Source organism: Furipterus horrens, unplaced genomic scaffold, assembly GCF_987537825.1.
Source record: "Furipterus horrens unplaced genomic scaffold, mFurHor1.1.pri manual_scaffold_2, whole genome shotgun sequence".
NCBI lineage: Eukaryota > Metazoa > Chordata > Mammalia > Chiroptera > Furipteridae > Furipterus > Furipterus horrens.
In genome coordinates, this window is record NW_028327172.1 from 75,632,771 (window position 1) to 75,643,140 (window position 10,370).

Below are 10,370 nucleotides of genomic sequence, written 5' to 3' on the forward strand. Positions count from 1 at the left end.
TGTTTGGTACAAGACAGGGGGAAGTTAAGAATAATATAGGAAAGGGTGAAGCCAAAGAACTTATATGCATGGTCCATGAATATGAACTAAGGTGGGGGGGTTGCTTGAGGGAAGGTGGGTACTGGGCAGAAGGGAACAAAGGGAAAACAATTGGAACTAATGTAACAACATAATCAATAAAATATAATTAAAAATTTAGGGAAAGCTGGTTATTGAGTTCAAATGCAAAAAGCAACCTTGTAAACCAACTTTACTTCTTCTCAATATTCCTGGGTAAAGACTAGTTCTATCAGATATTTAAATAAATAACAAAGCTACAATAATAAAAGCAACATGCTGCCAGCCAGGAATAGATTATTACCAAAGGAACAGAATCAACAGTCCAGAAATAGATCCAGAGAATTATACAGAGATTAAGCATGTGATAAAATTAATACATAAAACCTGTGGGGAAAGATAAATTATTCAATAAATCACTTTAGTGACAATTAGCCATTTCAGAGGAAAAATGGTAATAAGTGTCTACTTTTCTTCCCTATGATAAAAATAAACTCCAGATTAAAACAAAACAAAATGAAATGAAACACTTAAAACAAACAAACAAACAAAAAAGGTCCAAAAGAATAATTTGCAATTTTTAGATAATTTGGAAGGGACGAATCGTTTTTTAAAACAGAAAACAAACCCAGATGATATAAAGTTTAGAAACTGGCTTCTTTAAATTTTTTTAAAACAAATACCTATTGACAAGAAATCAACACTAAAATAAAGAGATAGGGGAGACAGAGAGTGTTTTGCTTCTTTCGATTCGCAGTGTAATGGACAGTATTCCCACATGTGGTGCTGTGGCATGTCCAAAGAATTGGTATGAGCACATAAGTGAGTGTGCTGGGTTCTCTCTCACCTCTAATTGCACAGTGGGTGTCATTTGTGACACTCTTCTCTTTGGGGATCCCTGATCAGTGAGAGGGGTCTGACAAATGAACTGAGCTAGCAACCTGGAATTCCTCACTTGGAATAGAGCCAATCTTCCAATTGCATGGATTTGTAGGTTTCCCACTAGCCCTTTGCTCTCAGGGATCTCTCCCTTAAGCAGCTTATTGTGGTTATGAACTTCATATTTTAGATGTTTTTTTTCTAGAACTTTCTCATAGTCCACCCTTTACCCTTTACAACATACACTTTAAATGGTAGCTTACTCTTTTAATATTAATATATTAGCAATTTATAGAATTGAATTGTTACAGAAATCTAAAATGAATAAATTTATACTTTATAATTCTCATACCAAAGAAGCCACTTTTTTGCTTATAAATAATATATTCACAGATATTTTAAACTGGAGTAGGAATTTTAACAATATGTTGTGAATAGACCTGGAGATTAGGAGATCCAGTTGGAGATTAGGAGCTCCAATCTTCAAATCCTCTGTCATATAAAAGGCCAATTTGGGTAGTCTCTATTATCTTTAATCTCTCTTATATATATGGCTATAATAATAGCATCTTAAAAGTGAATTGGTTTTATTGAGTATCAAATACTATAATGAATGTTAGAAACTCTGCACAATGTTTAACATATAAGAAGCTCTCAATAAATGATAAGTATTGGTTTGTTTGATTTTCATTATCAATATCTTTCACATAATTACTCAATCACCAAAAATACATTAATGCAGAGTATTTATTCCTGAAAAAGGGTGCTATGGTGAGACCCATTGAAAAATAATTTTAAAATTCTTTACCTCCTACATAGTTGGGTGATAATAGGCTTCAGCTTTGCTTCTCAGAGGAAACTTTAATTTAATCATCAATATTTTTATCAGGTTAAAATAGATTGCCTTTTCTTGGAGAATCTGAAAACAATAGTGCCTCTAAATTGACAATTAAAGCTTCAATAAATGACACTCCTTTGTAATTTGTCTTAAAAATGCACTAGTGTCTTTTTGTTTTGACATAATTAAATAGTTTTGTTTAATTAAAAATGGCTTGATTTATAATCTTCAAGGTTGAATAATCATTAACTTGCTATGGCTGTTGACTAATTTATAAATGAATGATTTCCCATTTCAATATACGCCATTATACAGAGGACTGAAGATAACTTCTGTACTTCAGAAATTCAGGTTTGCTGGTTTGATTCAGGAAAAGGAGTTTAAAGGAAAACAATATAAGCAGTTAAATTCTTCCCAGGCTCCCCATTTCTCACTTGTCTTTTGTTGTGCATTTCTTCACTCTCTCAATATACATAAATCACCTTGATGATATTTTTAGCATTCTTAAAACAGAGGTGGCATAAAAATTCCATGATAATATGGCCACATTCTTTCTATCCCCCAAATCATTGCATATTGAGAGAGATTTCTCAAGTTTATTATTATAAACTTTTACTAATATCTAGTATTGAGTTTAATTCTTAAATAGCTTGAAAAGTCCTGAACAAAAATTGGAAGTACTGAATGTAAATTTTAGGGCAATTTCAGCCTTTCCTTGTTCACCTGCTTGGTGTATTCCTGAAAGCATGGCTTTTACATATTCCACATCCAGTTTTCTTCACAACCTGATGTTGTAGAAAATTAGTCAATATATTTCCTTTTAAGGGTTGCTTACATAATTTTTTGGCTTGGTGGAAAACAAAAATATGAGGCCAATTGTTCAAAAAATAGGAAAAACATATAGTTATGTTATTAAAATATCAAACCTTTCCTTTCTTCCACAGTCTTTCTATGGACATGACATATTTCTTCTTTCATTTTTTTTCTTCTTAATATCTTAAGTAAAGAACAAATATTTAAGTTAGCAAATCCATCATCTCATGTAAATACAGAAAAAGAAAAATCCTTTTTTTCTTGTGATAGGAACTTTTAAAATTCACTTTCAAAAACTTTCATATGTATCATACAGGAGTGTTAATTATAGTCATTATGCTATGCATTACAGCTTCATCCTCAGGATTTATAACTGGAAGTTTGTATCTTTGGACCAGCTTCACCCAATCCATCCATACTGCCCCACTTCTGATAACCATAAAGTCTTCATATTTCTCTAACTTATTTCATTTAGCATAAAGTCCTCAAGGTCCATCCATGTTTTCACAAATGACAGGGTTTTCTTCTTTTTATGGCTGAGTAATATTCCATAATATTCCACATTTTCTTAATTCATGTATCTGTTGACAAGCACTTGGGTTATTTCCATGTCTTGGCTATTGTGAATAATGCAGCTATAAACACAAGGTTGCAAATATCTCTTTGACATATTGTTTTCACTTTCTTTGGATTTATTCACAGAAGAATTGCTAGGTCATGGTAGTAGTTCTATTTTTAATGATTTGGGGAGGCTTCAGACTATTTTCCACAGTAGCTGTACAAATTTACATTCCTATTAACAATGCACAAAGGTTTCATTTTCCCTACATCCTTGCTAGCAGTTCTTATCATTTATCTTTTTCACGTTAGCCATTTTGACAGGTATGAGGTGATATCACATTATGGTTTTGATTTGCGTCTTCGAAAGGGTTTGTGATGTTAAGAGCTTTTTCATATACCAGTTGGCCATTTGTGTATCATCTTAGGATAAAAAAATGTCTGTTATGGTACTTTGTCCATTTTGAAATTGATTATTTTCTTTTATTATTGAGTTTATGAGTTTATATATATTTATTGTAAATTTTTGCATTACCTTTTAGTCCCTTTATACCACCCCCCTCTAGCAATCACCACACTAATGTCCATGTCAATGAACCAGTAATCAGTCCCCACTAGCTGTCACCTTGCTCTTTATCTATGAATCTGTTTCTATTTTGCTTGTTAGTTCAGTTTGTTTATTAGATTCCACATATGAGTGAAATCATATGTTATTTGTCTTTCTCTGACTGGGCTTATTTCACTTAGCATAATGTTTTCTAGGTCCATCCATACTGTTGCAAAGGGTAAAATTTTCTTCTTTTTTATGGCCGAGTAGTATTCCATTGTGTAAATGTCCCATTGTTGTTTTATACACTCATCTAATGATGGACAGTTGGGTGCTTTCGTATCTTGGTAATTGTAAATAACACTGCAATAAACACAGGTCCTTACGTCCTCTTAAATTAGTGTTTTGGGTTCCTTTGGATATGTTCCCAGAAGTGGGATTGCTTGGTCAGAAGGCAGATCAATTTTTAATTTTTTGAGGTATCTCCAAACACTTTCTACAGTGGCTGTAATAGTCTGCATTCCCACCAGCAGTGCAAAAGGGTTCCCCATTCTCCACACCCTTGCCAACATTTGTTGTTTGTTGATTAATTGGTGGTAGACATTTTGACAGGAGTGAAATGGTATCTCATTGTAGTTTTAATTTGCATTTCTCTGATGATTAGTGACATTGAGCACCTTTTCATATGTCTATTGGCCATCTGTAGGTCCTCTTTGGAGAAGTGTCTGAATATTAATCTCTTATCAAATATACAAGTTTGCAAATATTTTTCCCATTCTGTAGTTGCCTTTTCATTTTATTGATTACTTCTTTGGCTTTATCTCATTTATTTTTACTTCACACAGATTCTACCAACACTCTACTTTCAGCTTACTGATGAGTAAGATCAAACAAAAGGGAAAAAAATATCAGTTGTTCAACCTTTCACTTTCATTTTTTATTTTCATTTTCAGCATATGTGAAAAGTTAATGTAAAAAAATAGCATAATTAAGAAAGGATATAATAGGGTACCTTAGATATTCAAATTATGTCATTGCTTTCTTTCCAAATCAGAAGCAAGTCCTGTTTCCAGTGGAGAATATGGCCTCTATTGGCAGTCAGTGCCTCCACTTCCTCAATCATTGATATAGCATATTAACTGTGTGCTCTCTTTGAGTCTTATTGAACTTTCGCAGGCCATGGGTCTCCAAGAATTCTAAGTTCATAGGGCATCTCTAATGTTAATGTGAACAAGGTGGCAAAAAACAACATACATATATATTTTACTTATATCCTCTACTCATACACATTCTCTACTATCCCATCAGACTGCATTTACAAAATGTAAGTCAAAAGATAAAATTTAAAAAAATTTCAAGCCAGTGATATCAGAACATTAAACAAACATGGGGTCTTTCTGAATACAAGGTCCTGTGTGCTATTTATGAAACCAGAGATTATCTTTTATTTATTTTTCATGATTTAGCTCAAATGTTAAACACAGAATTATCTTTTCTTTATTTCCATATTTCTTTATTTCCATGCTATATACATACTATAAGAGCATGTAACATGTTTTAGATGATTAAAAATATTGAATGAATGACCATAGGAATAAATTAATTAATGTTTTAAAGTAAATAAAATATTATTTACAGTGTATTACTTCTAATTGTAAAATAAAAGTTTTTAAAGTGACTTTAAGTGATATCAATGTGGTATCAAATGTATTATGGAGTATTTCTAGTGTACTGAAATATTGTATGGAAGTGATGTCTTGTTAAATTATCAGAACACCTTTATGAGTCTCAGTAATGTTGTACACTAAGAACCCATGGTCTTTTCTAGGCACTTAAATGCATTATCTTGATAAATTTCTGTAACGATCTCTGAAAATATGTGTGATGATGCCATTTTTCAGATGAGCTAAGAATTACCTATAGAAAATGACTTGTCCAAAGTCACACAGATATACTAAGGGACAACATTTAGACCGAACATGATTCCAAGCCCAATAGGCATTTCACAAAATCCAGTGGCTTCACAATATTTAATTATCATCTGAATAAATTTGTAGAAAAGAAAACAAACCATATAGTGTACTCTGCTCTTTTAATTTTTTTCTATTTCTTTCTAAAAAAAATAGAGATGTGAACCCCTTTGGCCACATAACTCACTACTGAGTCTTGACCCAATTAAACAAATGCAATCCTGGAGTTGCCTCGCCCTGGCCTGGAATGCCTTCTCTTCACCTTTTCCCTAAATAGGGTTCCTTCTTTGCAGCCCAGCTCAAGTCTTCCTCACTATAAAGCTTTTCTTAGCAGACAACAACAATGTGGTGATTGGAGGGGGGAGGAAGTGAATGTAGATGGAAGAGATGTAGGGCAGATAAATAGTAATGGAAAAAATACAATAAAAAATAATGTAAAAAAAAAATAAACAAAATCGACAAGCCTCTAGCCAGGCTCATCAAGAAAAAAAGAGAGAAGACCCAAATAAACAAAATCAGAAATGAAAGAGGAGAAATCACGACTGATACCACAGAAATATAAATGATAGTTAGAAATTATTACAGACAACTGTATGGCAAGAAATTTGACCATCTAGAACAAATTGACAAATTTCTAGAAACATACAACCTTCCAAAACTGAATCAAGAAGAAGTGGAAAGTCTCAACAGACCAGTAACAAAGAAGGAAATTGAAACAGTAATCCAAAATCTCCCTGCACACAAAAGCCCTGGACCAGATGGCTTCACAGGAATCCTACAAAACATTCAGGGAAGAACTAACTCCTATCCTCCTCAAACTGTTCTGACAAATCCAAGAAGAGGGGAAAATCCCAAACTCTTTCTATGAAGCCAGTATTATTCTAATCCCCAAGCCAGGTCAAGACACAACAAAGAAAGAAAACTACAGGCCAATATCACTGATGAACATAGATGTTAAAATCTTCAATAAAATATTGGCAAACAGGATCCAGCAATACATCAAAAAGATCATACATCATGATCAAGTGGGCTTCATTCCAGGGATGCAAGGATGGTTTAATATTCGCAAGTCAATAAATATAATACACCACCTAAACAAAATGAAAGACAAAAATCACATGATCATATCAATAGATGCAGAAAAAGCATTTGATAAAGTACAACGCCCATTTATGATGAAAACATTCAGCAAAATGGGAATAGAGGGAGCATACCTTAATATAATTAAGGCTATATATGAGAAGCCTGAAGCCAACATCATACTCAATGAACAAAAACTAAAAGCATTCCCACTGAAATCAGGAACTAGACAAGGTTGTCCACTCTCTCCACTCCTATTCAACATAGTGTTGGAAGTCCTAGCCACAGCAATCAGACAAGAAAAAGAAATAAAAGGCATCCAAATTGGGAAAGAGGAAGTAAAACTTTCATTATATGCAGATGACATGAACTATACCTAGAAAACCCTATAAACTCCACTAAAAGACTACTCGATATAATAAGTGAATTTGGTGAAATAGCAGGGTACAAAATAAATATACAGAAATCTAAGGCATTTCTGTACACCAACAATAAAATATCAGAGACAGAAACAAAAAAGAAAATAACATTTACTATAGCAACAAGAAAAATAAAGTACCTAGGAGTAAACTTAACCAAAGATTTAAAAGACCTGTACTCTGAAAATTACATAACATTGAAGAAAGAAATTAAGGAAGATACAAATAAATGGAAGCAAATACCATGTTCTTGGATGGGAAGAATCAACATCATCAAAATGGCCATACTACCCAAAGCAATTTACAGATTCAATGCAATCCCTATTAAAATACCTATGACATATTTCACACACCTAGAACAAATCCTCCAAAAATTCATATGGAACCAAAAGAGACCCCGAATAGCAAAAGCAATCTTGAGACGGAAGAACACAGCAGGAAGAATCACAACACCAGATATCAAACAATACTACAAAGCCACTGTAATCAAAACAGTCTGGTACTGGCATAAAAACAGACATATAGATCAGTGGAACAGAATAGAGAGTCCAGAAATAAACCCAGGCCTCTATGGTCAACTAATATTTGATAAAGGAGGTAGGAACATAAAATGGAGTGAGAAGAGCCTCTTTAACAAATGGTGCTGGGAGAACTGGATAGGGACCTTCAAAAAAATGAAACTAGACCACCAACTTACACCACACACGAGAATAAACTCAAGATGGATCAAAGACTTAAATGTAAGCCGTGACACCATAAAAGTCCTAGAGGAAAACATAGGCAAGAAAATATCAGATATCTCACGTAACAATTTCTTCACGGATACATCTCCTAAAACAAGAGAAATAAAGGAAAAAAGAAATAAATGGGATTACATCAAACTAAAGAGTTTCTGCTCAGCAAAAGAAAACATCAGCAAGATGAAAAGGAAACCAACCATATGGGAAAACATATTTGCCAATGACATCACAGACAGGGGACTGATTTCCAAAATATATAAAGAGCTGATACGACTCAACATCAAGAAAACAAACAACCCAATTAAAAAATGGGCAAAGGACCTGAACAAACACTTCTCCGAAGAGGACATACAGAAGGTCCATAGACACATGAAAAAATGCTCAACATCATTAGCCATCAGGGAGATGTAAATAAAAACCACAATGAGATACCATTTTACACCAGTCAGAATGGCCATCATCAACAAATCAACAAACAACAAGTGCTGGCGAGGATGTGGAGAAAAGGGGACCCTACTGCACTCTTCGTGGGAATGCAGACTGGTGCAGCCACTATGGAAAACAGTATGGAATTACCTCAAAAGATTAAAAATGGAACTGCCTTTTGAACCAGCGATTCCACTACTAGGATTATACCCGAAGAATCTTAAAACACCAATTCAAAAGAATTTATGCACCCCTATGTTCATAGCAGCACTGTTTACAATAGCTAAGTGCTGGAAACAACCTAACTGCCCATCTATAGATGAGTGGATCAAAAAACTGTGGTACATTTACACAATGGGATACTATGTAGCAGTATGATATTTTTTTTCTCTGACTCATGTTTGTAGTTTAGCCTAAAAATGCAGTAGGCCATGGCCCTTGAGTATATACATATATATGCTTTTTATTACCTATTATATGGTCAATACTCCCCCTTGTGCTCAGAAGACATTAGTGAACAAATGCGTAAACAATCTCTACAATTATGGAACTTATCTTCTAGAGAGCATGACAGGTTCTTATTTTTGTTTTTTAATTTATTCTCCAATTGTTTTGTGTGATAGAGGTTTACTTCTCTATATTTCAAGATTTTTCAAATAAGTAAAAGTGCTGGTTTATGATATAATGTTTTGAATTTTAACACAATGCTGAATACTTAGTAAATATTTGGTTGAGTAACTGGACTTCTTTTAGCAGAAAGTTGCCTAGATATCGATGGGGAAAGATAATTTTGTATATAATGTTTATTCACATAATAATAATCATTAGTAATAACTATTTTTATAAATAAATTAAAATTTTGTGACTTATACTGGGTGTCTGCATGTTTTTATTTACTTCTCACAGCAATTCAGTGAAATACATCTAATTCCCAATTTACAGGCTTTGCCTGGAGGCTAATTTAGTTGTGTCAGTTTACACATTAATAAAAAGAGTTTACTTATTTATTTTTAGGGAGAAGGGGAAAGGAGAAGAAAGAGGGAAAGAAACATTGCCTCTTGTATGCTTGTATGCACCTTTACTGGGAACCAAACCCACAACCCAGGCATGTGCCCTGATGGTGGTGGTAGAGGTTAGGGGGCTGGCCTTTTCCTTTATGTAATCATGCCCAACCAACTGAGCCACATCATTCAGGGCTCAGGTTACACATTTGAAAATGGCATACCTGGTGTTAAAATCCAAGTATTTCTATATCCAGAAGGCATGCTGTTTACCGAAATAGTACAATTACTGCCCAAATATGGAGTAATTAATTTGATTAGGACATGAGGTGAAGACAGTTGCATACATCACAAACATGTATTCATCAGCTCATTTTAATTAGTAACTTAATGGATGATAACAAGAGCTTTAATAATGTTCACTCTGGATGCTAGATGGCTGCTAAATTAACCAGAGAAGTATATATACATATACATATACATATACATATACATATAACCATAAAAATGTTTAGTGAAAAGTCTCCTCATATAAACTATTCTGTGTCAACAGCCTAAACCTCCAGGCTCCCAGTATCTTATCGGCAGCCGTCCGTCTCGAGAGACGATGGTGTAGCTTCTTAAGAGTCTATCTGCACCGCCGAGAATGGTTGTGCAGTCCGACTCGGGAGTGACACGGTATCTGTCTCCTCCCGTGTTGAATCGACATCTTGCGATGACGCTGGAGTGTCCTCTCCAGTGAAGTTGAAGCTACAGAGCCTGGGCAGGGTGATATGGAGGGTCTGCTGTTGCCCATGCAGCAGACCCCCCCTCTCTTCGCAGCTGAAGGGTCCAAGGGAAAGACGGAGTCAATACAGCTTGGCTTCAGGTGCGCCGCAGGAGTTGCCGGTGTTGACTACAACGTCAAACCGCCTTAGGGACTCCGGCTCCGGATTTTCTGTCGGGGTTTACTCCCTTAGCCTTTCCCCTGAAGAGGTATGCCGCAAGGCAGCGGAGGTTTTTTGGAGTCAGAGTTTTCCTTCTCTGATGTGCCCTGACTGGA